This window comes from Pollicipes pollicipes, unplaced genomic scaffold (assembly GCF_011947565.3).
Source record: "Pollicipes pollicipes isolate AB1234 unplaced genomic scaffold, Ppol_2.1 Scaffold_7262;HRSCAF=8765_pilon_pilon_pilon, whole genome shotgun sequence".
NCBI classification, from domain to species: Eukaryota; Metazoa; Arthropoda; class Thecostraca; order Pollicipedomorpha; family Pollicipedidae; genus Pollicipes; species Pollicipes pollicipes.
The window spans coordinates 7443899-7466246 of NW_023597055.1; the positions used below are offsets into that span (position 1 = coordinate 7443899).

The following is a 22348-nucleotide window of genomic DNA, read 5'->3' on the forward strand; positions in this document are numbered from 1 at the left end:
ACCGGTAGGTGAGACCTTAGGACTGGTAGGTCAGAACCGGTAGACCACAGGACCGGTAGGTGAGGCCACAGGACCGGTGTGTGAGACCACATGACCGGTAGGTGAGGCCACAGGACCGGTAGGCGGACCCGTGGCCAGCGGACTCAGCCAGCGTCAGAAGGACCGGCCGGCACCGGGCGCCGTGAGTTGCGCTGTCAAACGCTTTATTTCGTCCGCATTTGCGAGTTTGGCGAATAGTTTGAACAGCTCACGGGAGGTGTCGGCTTACAACGGATGTCTAAAGCACAAATTTCTGATTGCGATGCCCGGTAGATGATCCAAATCCATTCCCAGGCGTGAGGCGCGCCGGCTTCTCCCAGCGTCACGGCAACGAGGACACCCACGCGGCCGCAGCTGGCGATGTTTCCTGCGGAGCGCGCCTGAACAAGCCGACGACAGGGGGCGACGCTTTCGCCGCGTGCTGGTGCACGATCGCTTCTCCGGTCGGCGTCGGCACAGACGGATCCGCGGTGCCGGCGGTGCTGATGTCGGGCCGGGCGTTGGTGGCGGCGCGCGGCAGCCGCGGCCGACGGCGCCGCTGGCTGCTGCTGGCCGCCGCCGCACCGTCGCTGCTCTACCTGCTCTGGCTGCTGTGGTGGCGTCCCGACCCGGCGCTCGAGGCCGTCTTTTACCCCGCCGCCGCCGCCGGGTCGCCGCCCTCCCCGCCGGCCGTGCGCTCGGAGCGCTGGCTGGCCGTGCCGGCGGCGCCGCCGCTGCCGGTCGACGGCTGCCTCTTCCTGCTGGAGACTTCGGGGCCGGCGCCGGCTCACGCCGCGCGAGTGGTGCGCCGTTGAGTCGGCGGCGCGCGCGCACCCCGCGCCTGCTCGTCGTGCTGCTGGTGGCGGCGCCGCGCCTGCGCCGCTCCGCCCTCGCCGACCGGCTGCTGGCGCGCAACAACACGATCGTGGCGCGGCTCGACTTCGGGTCGGTGTTCGCGGGCACGCCGCTCGAGCGCTGGTACCAGAGTCGCGCCGTGCTGCGCTCGCGCTGGGCGGTGAGGCCACATGAGCGACGCGGTGAGATTCGCGCTCCTGCTGCGCCACGGCGGCCTCTACCTCGACACGGACACCATCGTTCGTCGCTCACTGGCCGGTGAGGGAGAGGGAGGAGGGAGAGGGGAGAGGGGAGAGGGAGAGGGAGAGGGAGAGGGAGAGGGAGCGGGAGAGGGAGCGGGAGAGGGAGAGGGAAGAGGGAGAGGGGGAGGAGGGAGAAGAGAGGAGAGGGGTAAGAGAGAGGAGAGGAGAAAGAGAGAGAGCGGGAACGGGCGACGGGAGAGGGAGCGGGAGATGGCGAAGAGGGATGAGGAGAGGGGGACGGGAGGGAGGGAGAGAAGGAAGGGGGAGAGAGAGGGGAGCGAAGAGAGGGGGAGATGGGAGACTTGGAGAGGGACAGGTAAGAGGGACAGGAGGAGGGGCCAGGGACAGGGAGAATGAGCGGGAGAGGGAGGAGGAGAGGGAGAGGGAGAGGAGGTGAAGAGTGGCTGCCCGTTACTGAGGAGAGCGTTTGTGAGGGCAGGGGGGCAGGGCGGGAAGACCGCCCGCGTTTCCGTCATGCGGACCATGGTCGTTGATCTTGATGGGGGGGGGGGGGGGGGGCTGAGCGAGCCTCACAGGTCGCCGAGATACGGTGGCGCAACCGCGGTGGTATGCTTTCGATGGAGGTGGTGGGACCCCTCCTGGGACTGAGGGCATCGCAACGCATACCAAATGAGCCCCAAGCATATAAAGGCCCCGCGAACTCAACACCAATGCTCCTCCTGCGACAAAGTTGGTCTACTGGCTGGAAAGGCACCTGTAACTCGCTTCGGCCCCCTCTTGACCCCTTCCTGGCCCCTAAGAGCAACGCCACTGTGGAGACGATGACGGCTTGTGTTGTCTGTGGCAATGAGTAGAACGCCCAGGTCTGCATGATCCGCTGACGGCCGCGCCGACCATCAGCAGGGGGGGGGGGGGGGGGGGAGAGCGCCACCAGCACAGCAAACTTCGGCCCGGCAAGGCTGCACCGCCTGCTCTGTCTCGAGCGGCACGTGCCATCCGTCGCTGGGAAACCAGCGCGCCCCCAGCGACCGCCGGACCCAGCGGCGCGGCCTGATCCGCCGCTAGCCCCGGTCAGCCGGTGACCTCCGTCTGCGCTGCCGCCGCAGAGCTGGACGACGGCGCCGGCCTGGAGTCGGAGCACGCGGTGGCGGCGGGCGTGCTCAAGTTCGGCCGCGGCTCGCCGGTGCCGCAGCTGCTCGCGCGCCGCCTGGCGGAGGACTACGACCCGTACGACTGGGGACGCAACGGGCCCGGCGTCGTCACCGAGGTGCTCACCGAGAGCTGCGGTCTCGGGGCTGCCGCTGACGGCCTCTCACTGCGGCCACTACATATACGGACTGAGAGCGCGGACCAGCACATCAGCTCACGGACGGTGAGAGCGGGACCACCACATCAGCTACGGACGGTGAGAGCGGGGGCCACCACCCAGCTACGGACGGCTGAGAGCGGGCGGCCACTACACCAGCTACGGCCGGTGGAGACTGGAAGGACACACCAGCCAAGGCCTGGAGAGGAGCGGGACACCACACCCGCTACGGACGGTGAGGGCGGGCGGCCACACACCAGCTACGGACGGTGAGGCGGGGACCACCACACCAGCTACGGACGGTGAGGGCGGGGACACCACACCAGCTTAAGCCGGTGAGAGTGGACGGCCACTACACCAGCTACGGACGGTGAGAGCGGGCGGCCACCACACCAGCTAAGGCAGGTGAGAGCGGGCGCCACCACACCAGCTACGGACGGTGAGAGCGGGAACCACCACCAGCTACGGCCGGTGAGAGCGGGGACCTACCACACCAGCTACGGACGGTGAGAGCGGGAACCACCACCAGCTAAGGCCGGTGAGAGCGGACGGCCACTGGTGACGGCCTGCCAAGCCAACAGAGTGAACGGTCGACGCGTAAAAGAGCGTAAGGAAGACTGCCGCCGCCGATGGCGCGGAGCGTCTGCGGCGCCACACTGCTAATTGCCACACGAGGCGCGATGTTCACAGCTAGCGAGGATCAACGCGCTGTGCGGTGTTCCGAGCGGGCCTGAAGCGGGAGGTCGGTCCTCTCCGTGCGGCCGTTGTACTGAGATCCAACTAATGACCGCAGGATATGACAGACTGTGTGTGCTATCTGTTCTATGCTCGTGGTGTGCCGATGTGTGAGCCCGACGCCGTCGTGAGCCTTGAATTACATGTGCACCCGTTTCTACCTCCTCGACAGATGAAATCAAAGTTTTGCTTCACACACCGCGCAGCTGCGCCCCGCCTCCGCCCCCGATGTGTTGCCACACCGCCGTCCTGACCCCGCCCCCCCCCCCCCCGCCACAGGCGTCGCTTCTACGCCATCCCGTGGATCGACTGGAGCCTGCTGCTCGAGCCGGCCGCGCGGGACGCCGTGCTGGAGCGCGTGGACGGCTCATACGTGGTGCACACGTGGGCGCTGTTCACGCGCGCGCGCCGCGTGCCGTCCGGCTCGGCGTACCACCAGCTGGCCGAGCAGCACTGCCCCTGGTCGCTGCAGCTGAGCGGCGCCGACCTCTGACGTGACGCAGCCAGTCTCCGCGCCACGTTCGACACACGTGAACTCGCTGGCCGAGCCCGACCAGCGCCGCTGGGGGCGACAGGGGGGACAGAGAGAAGCGACAGGGAGACGGCAGGAGCGACAGCAGTCCCGGCGCCCAACGCTCGCACGCGACGGCTGCTCCCGTCCACAGGCACGTCCGTGACGCTGCCTGTCACAGCCGTCCCTGTCTGTCGCAGCCGTCCACAGAGCTGTGATGCAGATCTCGGGTGACGCGTCCCGCTCCGGGCACCGGGCCGGGACGGCGGTGCTGACATCGCAAACGTGTTTGCGCTTTGTCATACGGTGAATGGCACGGTTAAGCTGGGCGCGGTGATGCTGTGAGCAATACGGTGACACGACGAGGTGTAATAATTCGCTGGATGTGTTATATGAATGTCGCACAAACGGACCTCACTGTGTTTAGAGCAGCCTGTGTTTGCAGCTGTGATTGCCGTTTGCATAAGGAATGAATACGTGAAATGGCCGAAGTGGTTTGAGCGCGGAGGCAATCAGTACTATTCGGCCCTGAAAAGCAAATGTAGAAGTCGCAGGTCCAGGGGGCGAGACACCGCTTCTCGCCAGGTGGCAGCACCATGCGCTCTGGGGCGGCCGCCTCTGGTAACGCCGCTCCGCTCTCGAAAAGTCACAGTAGCGGAAACAAACACAAAACCTACCCCCTCTGGGCACATGTGGAGGCGATGAGCTCGTCTGGGGCCCCGTCAAGTATCAACACAATCAATGACGTCATAGTGCAGTTCGACCACGACTGGCGAGCGCAGTAGCGTCGGATCTACAGAAAGAAACACACGCACAACCCTTCGTACATTTTCCTTCCAGATGTGCGATAGGACCTAAGACAAAAAAGGCGACGGGCATAAAAAGGAGCCCTGACGTGAAGTCCGAATTTTTGGTGAGCCTAAATGTCGTCACCACATGATATAATGTGCTTCTGGTCACCGCTAGTCTGGCCCTGCTTCGGTTACCGTCCTTTAGACTCCAATTTTTGTTGTGGCGTGTTTCATCTCACTCCTGGTCACCAGCAGCTAGATCTTCCCGTTGATCACCATCTGCTGGATCCTGGTAGGCCTGGCTGGATCTAGGTAGGTCTCGATGCAGACCTACATCTACGCCGACCTAGTGCACGTTCGGCGAGACCGATCAGGAAGCTCCGAACAACCCTACCGATTCGTATCACCAACACTGGTCCTTACAACGGAAGCCCCACTGGACCTTACAACGAAGGCCTCACTGGACCTTACAACGGAAGCCCCACTGGACCTTACAACGGAAGCCCGCTGGATCTCACAACAGAAACCCGTATGCTACCGTCGGTCCAACCGCCGAGCTCCCTGCTGGCCCTCCCCACCGGCGCACACCACCCACACCAGCCCCCTGCCGGCCCGCACCCGCCCGGTCCGATAACCCCGACACCGGTGCCGCCCTCCCCCCCCCCCCCCCCGCCGGCGGCGTACTCACATCGGTCACGGCCGTCCCTGAAGGTGATGGGCGGGATGCGCGGCTTCTCCGGCTCGGGCTCGGGCGCCGGCTCCTCGGCGCCGGGCGCCGGCGGCCGCGGCTCCGGCGGCGGCGAGTGCTGCTCGGACATGACACCCGCTGGCCGCACCTCCACCTGGCCGTCGGCCGAGCCGCGTCGCTCGTCGGCCGCCTCGCTGCCGGCGGCGGCGACGGTCAGACGGCCACCGGCGGCACACGTCGGTCGGGTGGGGCGACACGCGGCGGGGAGGGGCGGTCGGGTCCGGGGCGACGCCGCCCAGCCGGGAGCCGCCGCATCACGGCCGTGACTGCGCCGCCATCTCTCGACGCGTCACACCTCGACGCGTCACACGCGTCGAGCGTCACGCGCACACGTGACGGTGTCGTCGCACGCCCGTGACGCCGGGGTCGGTGCGCGTTTCCACCGGCGCGCAGCCGATCCCAGGTCTCCTGGTCCCCGGACCCCCGTGCCGAAGGCTCGCCCCCGCGCGCCGGTCACGGAGCAGCGGTAGGCGGCGGAGGGTTCGGCGCGCGGACGGCGCACCGCGCCGGCGCGAACACATCGCCGGCGCCGTCCAGACAGCCTGCGCTGGCGGCGGCTGGATCCTCACGGAGTGCGAGACGCGACGCCGACACATCACTCCCGCCGGGAGCGTAAACACCGCGATCGCTCACTGCACCGATCCTGCGCCGATCACGTGTGAGTTTCGGCACGCTATCTGGCGGCCAATGATAGCATCGCAAAAGATGGATCCTGACACAAGTCGCGCTAGCCGCAGCCGAACTACAACGCAAGACATTAACAGCTTCCACCATTCCATTCTCGACCTTGCCGCGCAGCGTCGCCATATTGAACAGTATCAGGAGACTTTCACAGTCATCTTTTCAGTTCGCCTGGACGGTGTCGCACAGGCTGTTACAGTCGCCGCCTCATAAGACAACGCACTACAAGACTGTTGTCTTCAAGTACAAAACTGCAGGCATGCTTTCACTTACTACAAGTTAAGAGTACTATCTAGAGTGCAATCAGAACAACCAACATTGCAGGTGTCAAACATGTTAGTCAAGGAGCCGAGCCTCGCTTTCAGAACGCCATGCAGTACTTCATCACACGTGTCACAAACAGACATCAGTAAAAACAAAAACAAAAGCAGACAAGCGCAGGGCCGGCGCTCAAAATGCAGGTCACACGCAGGCCGGGGGCCAGAGCACACTCCGGGCAAGCTCCACTGAGGACTGCCGGCTGGCAGCCTCTCCGTCGCTCGCTCCCACGCCCCGCCAGGCCAACGGCATGTTAGTGGGCAGCCGACAGCGCCGCCCGCCGGCGCCAGCGCGCGGGGCGCCGTCCGAGCGGCCACCACGCGGCGCCACCGTCGCCGCCGGCCTCTCGCGCCCGCGGGTGGCGCCGCTCCGTCGTGCGGGGGGGAGGGGAACATGTACCTAAAGGTCACACGCCGGTCTCGCCGCTCGTCCAACCTCTGGCTGGCGTCTCCGCTGAGGAGCTCCTCGCTCGAGCCGCGGTGGCGCCGCTTCTTGTGGCCGCGACCCTCACGGCGCTTCTTCTTGCGCTCGAACTTGTGGAGCTTCTCGCTGAGCGAGCTGCGCCGCTCCTCCAGCAGCTGGTTCTGCTTGCTGGGGGCGGCGGCCCGCCGCGTCAGGCGCGCGCCGCCGTCGGCACCGCGCCGGGGTGGTGGGGAGGGACTGTCCGCCAGCCGGTGGCGGGAGGGGGAGGGGGTGGAGGGGGTAGGGGGCCGGATTCGTCAGCCGTGCCGGATTACCTGGCGCGTGTCGCAGGAGTGCGAACTGGAAGTTAATTCATCCGACAATAACGTGAGTCTACAATCACGGGATTGAGTGTAGGAACAATTCGCAGCAGTTCATAACTTGAACCACCCTTCAGCTGCATTCTAGATCACGGGCTCAACAAACATCCTCATTCAGTGGATAACGTGAATGAGGCGCATAATCGCAGGCAGACACTCACCGGATCTCCTCGACGCGCTGGTTGAGCTCGAGGAAGTCGGGGCTGTCCTCGCGCTGGCTGCCGGGCGCGTGGCTGCGCACGGGCACCGCCTGCGGGTCGCTCGGGTCGCGCTTCAGCGAAAAGCTGGCCAGCAGCGGCGCGATCGTCTGCCCCAGCGGGCTGCCGGCGGGGCAGGGGGCAGGCGTCAGCGGGTACACCGTGAGGAAGAGAGATCGTCTGGCCCCCGCGGGACTGGGCAGCGTCAGCGGTACGTGGGGCGATCGCTGCTCTCCGCGGTTACAACACCGTGAGGAAAGAGATTCTGCCCCATCGGCTGCCCGGGGCAGGCGGGCAGGCTCGCGGCACTGGGAAGGATCGTCTGCCCCACGGCGGGGCAGGGGGCAGTCAGGGGTACACCGTGAGGAAGAGAGATCGTCCCTGCCCCCAGGGGCTGCCGGCGGGGCAGGGGGCAGGCGTCAGCGGGTACACCGTGAGGAAGAGAGATCGTCTGCCCCAGCGGGCTGCCGGCGGGGCAGGGGGCAGGCGTCAGCGGGTACACCGTGAGGAAGAGAGATCGTCTGCCCCAGCGGGCTGCCGGCGGGGCAGGGGGCAGGCGTCAGCGGGTACACCATATGGAAGAGAGATCGTCTGCCCCAGCGGGCTGCCGGCGGGGCAGGGGGCGGGCGTCAGCGGGTACACGTTATGGAGGAGATTGTCGCGCCTCCAGCGGGCTGCCGGCGGGGCAGGGGGCAGGCGTCAGCGGGTACACCGTATGGAAGAGAGATCGTCTGCCCCAGCGGGCTGCCGGCGGGACAGGGGGCAGGCGTCAGGGGGCGAGCTATGGGGAAGAGTGCCGGGCAACACTACAAAAAGTGCCCGGGGTTACACTGCGTGGACGCGAAGCTGTGTGGTCAGCCGGGCTGCCGGCGGTAGGCGAGTTACGCAGGGGGTCACACTGCGACGGGGGAGGGGAGCGGATCGCCCGACCCGGCGGGACGGAACGGCGGTGGAGGGCGTCAGTCGTCCGCTCACGCCGCGGTGGGGAGGGGTCGTCTGAGGGTCACGGGACTGAATGCAACGAGTCAGGTTAGGTCAGGTTAGGTCAGGTCAGAAACCACCAGTGGAGATGGTCTGGTTTGAGCCCGAAGACAGCGGGGAGAGGGCATACCACCGGCTAACACCGGAGGGAAGAGAGGGACAGGGACACTACGAAGTGGATACCATCTGACCTTCACGAGTGGCAGCAAAGTAAGAGGCCAGGTGAAAATACCTGACAAATTTTGACTACTTGGGACCATTAACCCCGCGTGCTCATCCACCAATCACAGTCTCAGTCACCCATGTTTACTCCAACCACAGGTATTACCAGATTTACAAACCCAAGACCAAACAATTCACCACAGTTTATGACACCTGGTCATGAAAAAGACCCAATGATCGAGATGATCAAGGGAAGATGATCAACACCCGACCCACCATAGCATCAGCGGACACCTATGCCAATGCGGTAGCCAAACACGCACCATATCAGAGAACTCACGTGTTCAGCAGCTCGTCGGGCAGGGTGAGGATGTACTTGGGGATGCCGTGGCCGCACAGGAAGGTGGACACCTCGTCAGCGAAGTTGTTGCAGTTGTGCTCCAGCAAGTTGTACTTCTCTGGCCTGCAGTGGGCGCGCACGGTCAGAGAGCTGTTGCCGCGGCTTTGAACCACATGTCCGCGGTAACCTGTTCGACACAGGCGACGACCACGCCACACCGTGCATGGCAAATCAGCCGCGAAAGCTACTTCAGCATGCACGTCAGCCACGGCATATCTGAAGCGACGGCCTGAACATCTCTGAATCAACGAACGGCTGAACAGGTCGCCTGCGATCGACGAGTCCGGCAATACGATCCACGTCCACAGCTGTAACGTCCGCCGGCCGTGCTCGCAAAAGCCTGCACCCTACCAACGCCAAACGCGCGTTGGTGGGGTGAGACTATGACGTCATCTCGTAATCGTCATCGACGATATGACGCCGTCGACACGCGAGTGAGGCTATGACGTCATCTCGGGCGGACTCACGTGAACGTGCTCTCGCCGAGGCCGCAGACGTACTCGAGGAACAGCTGGTACGGCACCTCGGTCTCGCCCACCTTCTCCACGCGCGTGGGCTCGCCCAAAATCGTTCCGCCCTGCAGGGGAGCGGGTCGTCAGTGGGCGTCTGGCCTCCGCGGCGTGACGGGCCGAGATGCACGCGGTCACAGGTGCAGATGCGTAAGATACGAGCACGAAACACGGGTGGTGAGAGTTTGGTGTTTAAGGGCACGTCGGTATCGAGGTCGTGCTGTGCCTAGATGAGATGAGGCAGATGAACAGTGCGCATGCTGATGAATGTTTCCAAAACGCTTGATTTGCCATGATCAGTTGATGCCGACACGCAAATTACGGTCCGGTAAGAGCATACTCGTGTTACCTAGAGCCACCACTAGAATCATTCGCAAGGACTGGCGTTTGTTCCCCCAGCCACCACCGGCTCCAACAGTCCCGGCGAACCTGCCGCCAGAGGCCGCTTCTACAGCGCCCCAGCATTCCACAGCGCCGCCAGGCCACCCGACGCCCGGTCCAGCTCCTGCGACGCGCTCCCTTCCCGCCAGGGTGAGAGGCAGGCGACGCCACGTAACCTCAGCAGCTGAGTGCGTCGTAAAAGCCTGCTGACGACAAGACTCACGCTCCGGCCGGAGCTGATGTCCGGGCACGGCTCGGCGGCGAACACAGCCGCTGCCGGCGTGTCGGCCGGGACGGCCTACGTGCCCTCCGGCCGAGGCTGGCGGCATCCAAAACAAACCCGCCGCCACGCCCCCGCCGACGGAAATAACACCGGCTTCGGGGGGCGGTGGCCGTGTTTGACGGTGGGGGGCGAGCTGCACAGCGAACATGAGGAGTCGCTCTTTCTGAGATTGTTGTTCTCGGGGTGTAACAGCTCGTCATACAGCCCCGGCGTCCCTTGGCCTCTAAATTACTCCCGATTTCTGCGAGGTGCAGCCATTCTTAGGGGGGAGGGGGGGGGGGAACCAGAATCGAACCCCACACCTTGTTGTTGTGAGACAACCGCTCTCCCAACGAAGCCACACCATCCCCCTTCGGTACAACGGCGTGCGAAATGCACATACCACTTCAAAAGCTGGTCGACCAAGGAATGACGGTATAAGCGTACAAGGTTGAGATTGGCACGAACGTCACGTCGCCACCTCCAACAAACCCGTGGAGCGCGTGCGACGCGTGACCCAGCGTGGCGTCACCGACCCCGACCCGTGACCTGCTCTCCGTGAGCCGCCCAGCCCGGGTCGGTCCGGCACGCGACACGAGAGCGAGCCGCAGCGGCAACGCGCCGCCGCCAGGTGGCGCGTCGGACTTGATTGCGAGCCACACAGAGACCAAGAGGACGGGACTTGGGCGGGACGCGACCACGCTTGGCCTGCGGTGAGCGGGCTGACTCTCCCAGACTTCAGGCCCACCGAAGGTATCCTCCACGCCCTGGGAGCCAATGTTGACAAGCCGCGGCTCTTGCCCGTTCAAGACGATTGGTCACCTGCTGACTGGCGACCCCCAGCGATTAACAAGCGCAACAGCTCGCAGGAAATTTCGCAGCGGACTTCGCGGCACGACAGGATCCGAACGTCAACTGACAATGGGTCTGGGCCCTATTTCGCCTCATGTCGTGCGCCCGGCTCGGCACGCTTCTCACTAGTCGCTACTTGACCGACTTCATCCTAGGCCTCCACGTCAGTGGAGGCCTAGGACAACTCTGACGGTCTGGAGAACTCTGACGGTCTGGAGAACTCTGACGGTCTAGAGAACTCTGACGGTCTAGAGAGCTCTGACGGTCTGGAGAACTCTGACGGTCTGGAGAACTCTGACGGTCCGGCGGCACGTCTCTGGCACGGCGTCGGAGCCGTGACCCAGCCTTGGGTCAGCGACCTGCCGCCGCCAGCTGACGCCTGCCGACCGACTGACGGCGGCGGCGGCCGGCCAGGAATGCGACAGCGCCGGTCGGGAGTCAGAGGCCTGACTCACGGCCGGCTCCTGGCCTCGGAGCCGGGGCGGTCGGCCCCTGGCGACAGCCAGGTCGGAGGCGGCCGACCCGATGGACAGGACAGCGCCGATGAAGGGACATTGCAGGTAGTCCGTCGCGAAAAAGCGGAAACCTGAAGGGTGTTGTTCACCCTGGGATTGTCAATTAACGAGTCGCGAGTCATGAGTCGCGGTGCCTCCCCGACAAAAATACACGCTGAAGGAGGGACGGGACAGAACGCCGCGAGGAAAACGCAGCCCACCATGTATGAATGGCCAGAGCGGCGAGAAGACTAGAGTTAAGGATGGTGACTGTAGTTCCGGGACAGTGAGCCAGAGCCATTGTGCGAATGGCGGTGATATGAGAGGCGAGAAAAACATAGGGCTTCTAGAGTCAGTACAGGCATCACGTGACCTGTCCGGAGAAATCAAAATTGCAGTCATCGAGCTATTTAAGTTGATTTCGTTCCTGTTCCGCCGGAAGTTTTTGGAGTCGTTCATCGGCATACGCACTGTTCATACGTACCGTTGTTTCTCTTCTCTAAGGAAAGACATCACATCCCGCGCTGACCTGGGACCCTGGAGCGCAATGCTCATGGAACGGTTTACCTTATCTATCGAACGTGTCGCAAATTTTCGGCCTTAGATGAGCCAAGAGATTAACCGTTTGGTCTTCAGACAGCGCAATTGCCTACCACCAGCGACACCACAACACCAATTGCCCACCACCAAAGCATCTGCCGCATCGCTCACACTCTACCCACACACGTAATTTGACACTACTCTGCCACTGACACCACCACCTCCGCACGGCACACACAGCTCCGCCACCACGTCCACCTCACCCGGGCACCACAGGCCACCGCCGAGGTCAGGCCACCACACTCACCACTGGAGGGGATGGGGCCGACTGACCCGGTCTGACCCGACACGGCTGGCGCGCGGCGGGCGAGAGGCGGCGGCCACCGGAGCGGCCCGGCTCGGCCGGCGGCGGCGGCCGGCCCGACAGGAATAGACCTGGCACGCCGCCGACGCCGCCGCCGCCGACGTCCGCTCGGCCCCCGTAGCTCTCGTAACGCTCTAGTCGGGGGGAGCCAGGCACGGCAGGGCAGACCGGAGGAGGAGGTGCCGTGGAGCCGGACACGGCAGGGCAGACCGGAGGGGGAGGTGTCGTGGAGCTGGACACGGCACGGCAGACTGGGGGAGGTGCCGTGGAGCCGGACACGGCAGGACAGACTGGGGGAGGTGCCGTGGAGCTGGACACGGCAGGGCAGACCGGAGGAGATGTCGTGGAGCCGGACACGGCAGGGCAGACCGGAGGGGGAGGTGTCATGGAGCTGGACACGGCAGGGCAGACTGGGGGAGGTGCCGTGGAGCCGGACACGGCAGGACAGACTGGGGGAGGTGCCGTGGAGCCGGACACGGCAGGACAGACTGGGGGAGGTGCCGTGGAGCCGGACAGGGCAGGGCAGACCGGGGAGGTATTGTGGAGTCGGACACGGCAGGGCAGACCGGAGGGGAAGCTATCGTGGAGCCGGACACGGCAGGACAGACCGGAGAAGGTGCCGTTGATCCGGACACGGCAGGGCAGACCGGGGGAGGTGCCGTGGAGCCGAACACGGCAGGGCAGACCGGAGGAGGAGGTGTCGTGGATCCGGATACGGCTGCCACCGTGTAACGAGCCGCAATACCGGCACAAGCCCACGCACAGCACTCGCGGGTCCAACTACGGACAGCGCACAGTGGCACAGCTCTGTGGCAGGAACAGCACAGCACAGCAACCACGACTACGCCGGCTCCACTGCCAGCCGACATACCGCACCGTCCCACACCTTCCGACGCACCCTTTGAAACCATTAACCAACCTAGCCACGTCGCCGACGTCATTTGACACAGCGAACGAGGAACAACACGAGCCACAACCACCACCTTGCTGTGACGCCCGCATCACCAACGATTGCGCCTCGCCGGCGGCGTCAAAATATTTGCGCGAGAGAAGACACACACGCACATCACGTATGCTCGACACTCGGCTTGACACGCATCACTGCCTGACACGCACCTGACTGACCGCCATGCCCCAGGTTGACCGGCAGCTCGTCAACTCCTCACGGATCTCCATTTACCGGCAGCGACAGTCGATGCGGTCCTGAGCGCCGCGTGGCCCTCATCGCCGCGACGAAAGACCCGGAAGTGTTCGGCGCCGGGGGAAAGGAACATCGCGCGGTCCGAACTGATCAACACGTGTCTGTATCAGGACCAACCGTGCTGTTGCGAGCCGTGAGAGCGACGCTACACGAAATGTTCGAAAGCAGCATTCGAGACGCAACTGCACTACAACCTCAGCCAAGTCCACGGGAAGCCATCAGCTCAAAAGTCACATCCGAATGCCATCGATCGTCGCGAAAGCGTACGAAATCCACCTGCAGAGCTTCGCGAGTTAAGGGGACTTAAATCCGAGCCGATTCCAAAGCGGGCTGCTGGCACCGACCTCGCCGACGTCTGAACTGGATAGCGGTGATTCAGAGACCCAAAAAACCAGCTGGCATTTGTAACACCTGACCAGACCTGGCAGCGTTGCCCCGTCGGCAGAGACATCTATCAGCCGGAGGACAAAGCCGCACAGCCTCGGCGGGAAGCGCTCCGGTTCACTAGCGCCATAGCGGCCGAAACGGTAAGTGATGGTTTGCCAAAGGAAGGTTGGCGGCGCTACGGCCGCTAGACGCAGCCTCGCGGTTTTCTGAGAATTCAGCTTGTCATGACAACAGCCGCCCAAGGTAAATGCATCCAATCAAGGTAAAGCCACCCGGAGATGGAGCTGAACAGGACAACTACCCGCTTTTGCGATATACAGTCGAAATGCGTAGGATACCTCAGAGGCTTTGGTGTTTTATCAGGTAGGCAAGACACCAACACTTATGCGAGTGGAGTCAGATCCCCTTGAAGCCCAATCAATGTATCTGGAAAATGCACTGGAATATCCGTCTTCCCCAGACACCCAGTGACTGATGTAGCGATGCAGACTTCGTGCGCTGATTCACAGCATTGTCTGAAAATTGGCTGCCTTTGGGCCCGGTCGGGCTTTGCCGGGTAAGTCCATATGGAAGAGCCAAAGCCGAGATAGCCAGAGATGAGGCGGATCGGATAGACATGGCGGGCGGGGCGGGCCGGCAGCTGGGGTGCTGGCACCCGACCGAGGAGAGGCAGCATGTGCCAGTGTCAGGACGTGCAGCTTAGCCACGTGAACGACATGGCGGGCAGCGAAGAGAGGGCACGTAAAGGAGACAGACAGACAACCCACAGAGCGGGCGGGGAAGTCGGTGCAAACACGCGAGCCAGGACAGAGCGGTCAGACAAGACTGGCGGGCTGCCAGCGGAGGCCGGCGCTTCACTGCAAAGGCGTGGTGCCGTCCACGGGTCGGGACAGGCCAACCCCGCCCCGCATACAAATGGAGGCAGGTGGCACGAGGGCGCCGGGATCGAGGCGTCAGCGCAGAGATCTGACCGATCCTAATGAACTGTTCAAACTGTGGGTCACGCGGCCGGCGTTATCCCACAAACACCATCCGGCATAGTGTCAATGACGTTACGAAGGGGAGGCTGGCGGAGCGTGCGTCGAAGAGCTACAGTGGTTCAAACATTCAGAGAGCACATCCCGCACTACGCCCAGAAGCAGAACGCCGGGCGTTCAGTTCCTCCACTCTTTCACGATGCGTATTACTGTCAAAACAAACAGACGCCAACGGCCAACACCCCTCGATCACCACGACTTGCCTGGGTCTACAAATTAAGCCGGGCGCTCTCGGCGGCTGCCGCGCGCGACATCAACACCGGCACACGGCCGCGTGAATCCCGGCGGCCACAGCCACATCTCAGCTGTCACGACCGAACCTCGGGGCCCACGCCCACCGCTGCCAGGCGCGGCACCCATATGTCCCAGGGTCGGGCGGCTGCCAAAGAGCACCGTCATGCCACGAATGAAGATCCTCGGGCTTCCGAGCCAGAAGCCCTGCTCAACTTCACAAACTATCCCCCTCCCCCAAAAGAAGATCAAATCTAAGGGTGCACACACCTTACGTTGGGGACCCCAGAAGGCTGTGCGTCCCACAGGTCCGCACACCGGCGCATCCACGCGGCTCGCGCCGAGCCGACCTCGCCCTGCCGTTACGGCGCCGGCCCGACTCCGCGGCTCACGCCGAGCCGACCTCGCCCTGTCCGTTACCGCACCGGCCCGACTCCGCCCGGCCCTGCCGTCACGGCGCCGGCCCGACTCCGCCCGGGCCTGCCGTCACGGCGCCGGCCCGACTCCGCCCGGGCCCTGCCGTCACGGCGCCGGCCCGACTCCGCCCGGGCCCTGCCGTCACGGGCCGGCCCGACTCCGCCCGGCCCTGCCGTTACGGCGCCGGCCCGACTCCGCCCGGGCCCTGCCGTCACGGCGCCGGCCCGCCCGACTCCGCCGGGCCTGCGTCACGGCGCCGGCCCGACTCCGCCCGGGCCTGCCGTCACGGCCGGCCCGACTCCGCCCGGGCCTGCCGTTACGGCGCCGGCCCGACTCCGCCCGGGCCCTGCCGTCACGGCGCCGGCCCGACTCCGCCCGGGCCTGCCGTCACGGCGCCGGCCCGACTCCGCCCGGGCCCTGCCGTCACGCCGGCCCGACTCCGCCCGGGCCTGCCGTTACGGCGCCGGCCCGACTCCGCGGCCTGCCGTTACGGCGCCGGCCCGACTCCGCCCGGGCCCTGCCGTCACGGCGCCGGCCCGACTCCGCCCGGGCCCTGCCGTCACGGGCCGGCCCGACTCCGCCCGGGCCCTGCCGTCACGGGCCGGCCCGACGTCGCACGGCAGCCGCGGCAGCCTAATTATAGCAGGACGGGACACTGAGTCACCGCGCCGCGAGACGGGACGGCTGCGGCACGGCGCCGCCCGGCCACGGCAACATTCTGCCGCGGTGACGTCACAACTGTGTCACCGTGACGTCACCACTGCGTACGGTGACATCGCCGGCGTGGCGAAGCGATGTCGCTACTGCACCGAAGAGCATTAAGTTCGGTGCCTATGATTGAATAAATGTGATCACTTGTTGTAAGTAAATGAACAAGCTACATATCACTTTGACATTTGCAATCCCAAGCGTTATGTGAGCGGTCCAATGTTGTAAAAACCAACGACGATTGCAAACATGGACGGGAAATAGCCCAGCCCCAGTAAGTTTTTATGCTACCTTTCCATCGCGATGCCAATGTTAATCTCTCCGCAGAATCACGGAATAACAAGCAACAGACCAAGGATTGGCCGAGACTCGAAGTTTTCTCCAGCCTTGGCCGGCAGCAGACGAGACCGAGGCTGTCCGTGATCCGCACCAAGTACGGGCCCCTGCTGTCCGATCACGGGAGATAGGGCGGCTAGACAGACCACACCGGTCATGCACGACCTACCAGCAGCGGCCGCCAAAGCCGGCCGGCGTTGCCGACCGCCTAATACGGCTCCGCAACCCGCCCGGCCGCCAGCCGAGGCATAGCCGGGCCGCCATCGACGCGCGCGGCTCGTCGCCGCCGCTGTGGCTCCTTTCGGAGGGAGCGACACGCTGTGAATGAGCTGATAGAGCACGGCGAGCTGCGAGGGAAAGAAGAGTCCCGGAAAGACTCTCGGAAAGAAGTCCCGGAAAGAAGAGTCTCACGTCCCGGGATTTAAAAAACAACCATCTGTCGAGCGTGGGGCGGACAACTTTTGAACATAGCTGCTAACGCTTTTCTCAGCGTTTGACCTGAAGTCAATGTGAAGGCCTCACCTCATCAGCCAGATAATAGCCGTGGTCACATGGCACCAGTACACCTGACAACGGTCAAAACACGTCGGTACAGGTGGCCTCAAGACTGTTAACCGGCTTAGTTATGCTCGTAAAGTAATGCGGTAGCGGTGGGGCAAACTAAATATATACTGGCACGGCTCATGAGCATCTCTGTTCGCGTTGGGCAAGCTTTAGCTGACCACAGTCTGTTGGCAGACTGCTATGTATGCATCGCTCCAGGCAATGCGCCTTGTAAGCGGCCCATCGCCCCGCCGGACGTGTGCTGGCGAAAAAAACCACCGTATGTGTCGCGTGGGAGAGCCGTCGGCTGGGTTTACACCTTGGTCACCGGTGGTTCGGTCCATGACGCTCTGGCTGAACAGGCACAGAGCAACGGTGACAGCACTTTGGGCCACTGGAACTGGTTGACTTTAAATGACTGATTTTTAGAAGCACAATTGCCCGTTCGTTCTGAGAAGAGTGAAATAAGAGCACGTCTTTGGTAGGCGTCATCTCTAGAAAATAGGCTAAAGTGGAGGGGGGGGGGGGGGGCGGGAGGGGCGACGCTACACCGCTGGGGGACCCTCGTCGCGCCTGAAAGAGACCGTAAAACCGCGAAACTGTGAAGGACCGTTGCCTCTCCCGAATACGAATGTCCCGGCTGCGATTAGCACCTCCTTCGCCGAGCAGATCTGCCGCCCTCGAGCGCTCGTCACTACCGAGCAGGCCCATCACGAGCCGAGCTCAAATTAAACGACGGCTGCTGACGCCTAGCATCAACATCCACACGACCGATTAACGACTTTTAAACGCCTCCAGCACGAGCATTTACAACCCGTCACCAGCAGCTAAGGTGCCCCTGAGGGCGTATCTCGCCGACATCACCCGATGGGTGCCGCCTGGCCCATCCCCTCCCCCAGACCCCGGTCGGGAGCACGTCAACCTTCCCCCCCCCCCCCTCCCCCCGGCGGCTGCGGCAGCCCTGTTGCTTGTTTACGAGTCGCTGATAGACGCTTCTGTTAGGCTCACGATTAGCGTCCCGATTACGGCCGGCTGTAATGGCGCGTGGCTCCGGCGCCACAGGCACGGCGCGAGCGTCGGGCCGGAGCTTTCTGGGCCGGGGCGTCTCGGGCTGATGAGCGAGCGTCAGGGATGAAGCGTCGGGGCGGAGCGTCCCGCGGTGAGCGTCAGGGATGGAGCGTCCCGGGCTGGTGAGCGAGCGTCGGGGACGGAGCGTCCCGGGCTGGTGAGCGAGCGTCGGGGACGGAGCGTCCCGGGCTGGTGAGCGAGCGTCAGGGTGGAGCGTCCCGGGCTGGTGAGCGAGCGTCGAGGATGGAGCGTCCCGGGCTGGTGAGCGTCAGGGATGGAGCGTCCCGGCTGGTGAGCGAGCGTCGATGAGGAGCGTCCGGGCTGGTGAGCGAGCGTCAGGGATGGAGCGTCCCGGGCTGGAGAGCGAGCGTCGAGGAGGAGCGTCCCGGCTGGTGAGCGAGCGTCGGGACGGAGCGTCAGGGATGGAGCGTCCCGGGCTGGTGAGCGAGCGTCGGGGACGGAGCGTCAGGGATGGAGCGTCCCGGGCTGGTGCGAGCGTCGGGGATGGAGCGTCCCGGGCTGGTGAGCGAGCGTCGGGACGGAGCGTCAGGATGGAGCGTCCCGGGCTGGTGAGCGTCAGGCATGGAGCGTCCCGGGCTGGTGAGCGAGCGTCGGGGATGGAGCGTCCCGGGCTGGTGAGCGAGCGTCGGGGATAGAGCGTTCCGGGCTCGCCAAGAAACGCCTCCCGACCGTACGCCCGCATCTGACGTCTAACAACAGGAAAGGACTTGAAGTGTTACTCGTAGTTTGAAATTATTGTTCAGACTTTTAGCTTACTTTTCAAGGTTTTCGTACGAGAGTGCAGGGCTCGCACAGGGACGCTCCATGTCTACAAAGATAAATACGTTGTTACAGGGATTTAACGACGCGTTCAAAACCTCACATCACTTAGCGTTCAAATTTCTCGAGTCAACTTCCGCGGCGAGCGATAACACATCTGGCATGAATCCAGGCTCCAACGCCACATATCCCGGCCACGGCGAGATCGCTCCCCAACCGAGCCAAACCGTCCCCTCGAAGACGAACTCGACACCGCCGGGCCGCACGTGGGCCGGCCGGGGGCGCCCCGAGGCCGATGCAGCGGACCCCAGCGGCGATCGGTGGTACGTCGCCGGCCGCTGCGCAGCACACACCGCCGCTGCCAGCGGAACAACAGAGCGGCTGCCAGCGGCCGCGGCCGCCGGCGCCCGCGCCGGTTAGGCCCGTCAGCCGGCCGCTCGGCTGGTGGCTGCCTGCCGCACGCGCCGATGCCGCTCTGGCCGCTGCCGGGAAGGTTGCGTCTTCAAGTATTCAGTCCGACAGCAGCATAGCGTTGATATTGATGGCGGGAATGTCTATATGTCTATGCAGTGATGCCGACTTCACTAATAATAATATCGATAATATAGTAATAATGATAATAATTATCATAATAACAACAATAATACGAAATTATTATCATTGACGACCCGATGCAGTCAGCACGCCCGAACGCTAAAAAGCAACAACAAACAACAAAAGATACCAATCTTAATCACAGTCGTCGACAAGAGTTATGATCGTCACAACACTGAAAACAAGGTGGGAGTCGGGATAATGTCACGGATAGGGCGGGGCGACAGGACATTCCAGATAGTCAATGGGACAGCCGTAGAGACATCCCTGGTTCTGTTCATGGCGATGTCCACACTAAGGCGGCCGGAGATCACACTCTGTAAGATGCGAGTGGCGCAAATGCTCCGCAAATTACTTCACAAATATACGCACACTATATTGCGAGCGAACAACGTTGTACGCGGACTCGACAGCGTTTGAGAAATGCGTGACCAAAATTACCCAAACTCAAAAGACATCAAAAGAGAGCAATGAGTGGGTTCCATCTGGCGGCGACCCAAACGCACCACAGACCAGACCCAGACAGCAAACCCACCCGGACTCGATCGCGCTTTGCCGTCAGGTCCTGACACTGACAGCAGCACTGGTGTTGGCCTTGGTCCTCACTGAGTACCCAGGCTGTGTAAGTGAGGTAGCACGCCTCGGTTTAAAAAGGCGTGACAAAAACGACTTGACTGCAACGACCGCGAGGCCACCTTGATATCACTGCGGACTGGCAGCCATGAAGCCGACTATCACCCTGGTGTAGACAGCTGAGGCGTTAACCTGAGCCTTGACATGTTTTCAATACAGTGGATCTGCCATGGCGTAGATGCACTGTCCGTTGCTGGTAACAGGCGGCTGGCAGCGACTACCTGTCAACTGGTAGGTTACTGTGCCGCCCGTGTTGAAGTGGTGTAATGCTGCAGCTTAGGGAGCCAGCTCTGACAGGCATCGTTGCTGTTACGTTGCAATTTCATATTCTCATTCGTAGTCCGTGCAAGCCTGCCCACAGCATCGATCACGTACGCCCCGTCCGTGCCCTCCCCCTCTCCCGCAGCCGGATGCAGTAAAACCCCTCTGAGGGCGAATGCTGCGGTTCTTGCTGGCATGCTGAGGCAATGCTGGTCACCTGCGCAGTAAAACCTAAAAAAATACACAAGCCGAGCAAGCCTGGAGACATGAAAGATGCACCTACGAGCAGACACATTGCTTTTAAACGAACAGGCCACTTGTTATCTGCGGGCCCCCTAAAGAGATTTGAGCGGGAGAGGGGAAGCATCAGTCACAAACATACAAAAAATGCGACTCTTGCTACTGTTTTGGTCCTGACAAAAGCCAGTTTTTTTGTTTGTTTTGTTTTTGTACTATCCTTCAGAATATTTTCTGACAGAACACCTAAGCAATTCAACCTCAACACTCAAAACCACTTGACGCAAATGTTCTCCTACACCAGCGACAGCATCTTCCCTGTCTGGAGCAAGGCTTCACTAGACACCGGACTCGCTGGACTTTAGACATCCGCCCTTCTTTCCTGATTCTCGCTTTATCCTGCACCCCCGCCACGCCCCGTTTGTCCGCGGCGGGGGCTACATGCACCAGCCAGGCGTGGGCTTAAGTGCCTCCCCTGGCGGCGGCCCCGTCTGAGCATCGAGTACATACCCTCGTTTAGGAGTTTCTGCGCGGGCCAACTCTCGGCAAAGGATTACTAGATGCATGTAGTTTTGTCCTACCAGTGTCGCCTCTGCCTCGTCCCATAAGTCTGCAGCTATCATGCCTTGTGCACACCGGTGTCGTAGAATATCGGGCATTAACTTAAGATTTCATACACTCAGCCATCTGGTACCTGCTCCTGTGTCGGCAACTGGGCATAGCACATGTCATACTGGTTGTAAGACGCATGGAATAAATCATAGCTCCATCAGCGCCGTTGTTGTTGTTGATGCGGGTTTTATGACGCGCCGACTACTGTGGTCATTTTGCGCCCATAACAGCTAAATCACTACATATGTGTGTAAATGGCTAAAAATCCTACATTATTGAAAAATGAAAACAGCTGAGTCGTGGCAAGAACGCGGGAGTCATCGCGGTAACTGTCTAACTAGCATCGTCGCTTGCAGCACAGGTTGCACTTCGAAGTGGGCTGCACGGCCGCTGACCAATGCCAGGCAGCCGCCGCCTGCGCCCCCTATCGGCGATCGGCCCTGCTATTACATTGCAAAAGATCTAATAAGTAGAAAAAACCACGCATCTGTTCAACAGCCATCACCTATTTGTGTCAGAAAAATCAGTTTTCATATTTAGCGGTATTTGTTGTGCGCATATGGCGATCCGACGGGTCGTCCAAATCCTAAACTACGTCACTGGTATCTACGTACCTAAACCTAAACTACCTAAACTACGTCATGGTCTACGGCTGTGCACTCGCCAGCAGCCAAACCGCCGCCATCGTGTCGTTCGTCACCCCACTCCGTGTTGAAGGAGCGGAGCCCACTCCTCTGGCGGGGGCCCAGCCGTGTCCGCTGCTGTCGGTACACAGCCTAATGACCGCTGCCCAGCAATCACTCCATGCCGACCGCCGGCTGACACAAGCCAAAGTCAACGATGGTCGTCACCTGTCAACGCCACGGGTCGGCCCTTTAATTGGCGAGACTGCTGACCCAGCCGGCACAGCAGCGCTGTCATGGCCTCTTCGCGACACGCGAATTCGGAGCACCGGCCTTGTTGATTGCCGTCATGACCGTTATGTCGACTGCCGTTATATGCCTATAACGGCAGGAGCGCGTCTCCGCCGACGGGCTCAACGCCGCCCGGAAAGTCAGCCCACGGCCGTGTTCCCTGCGCGCGACGGCTCAATATGGCTGCCAAACCAGTATGGTGGCGGCGAGAATCCGGACGGCCTCGTGCGCTCCCCAACAACAGCGGGCCGTCACGCCCAAACCCTGTGGCCGCAGCTGAGCCCACCAAAGGCGGCGAC

The 22348-nt window shown here is 62.6% G+C and overlaps 1 pseudogene; it reads right to left on the minus strand.

The window, feature by feature from the left end:
• Positions 1-22348, minus strand: part of LOC119113680 (uncharacterized) — a 43261-nt pseudogene that overhangs the window by 8488 nt on the left and 12425 nt on the right.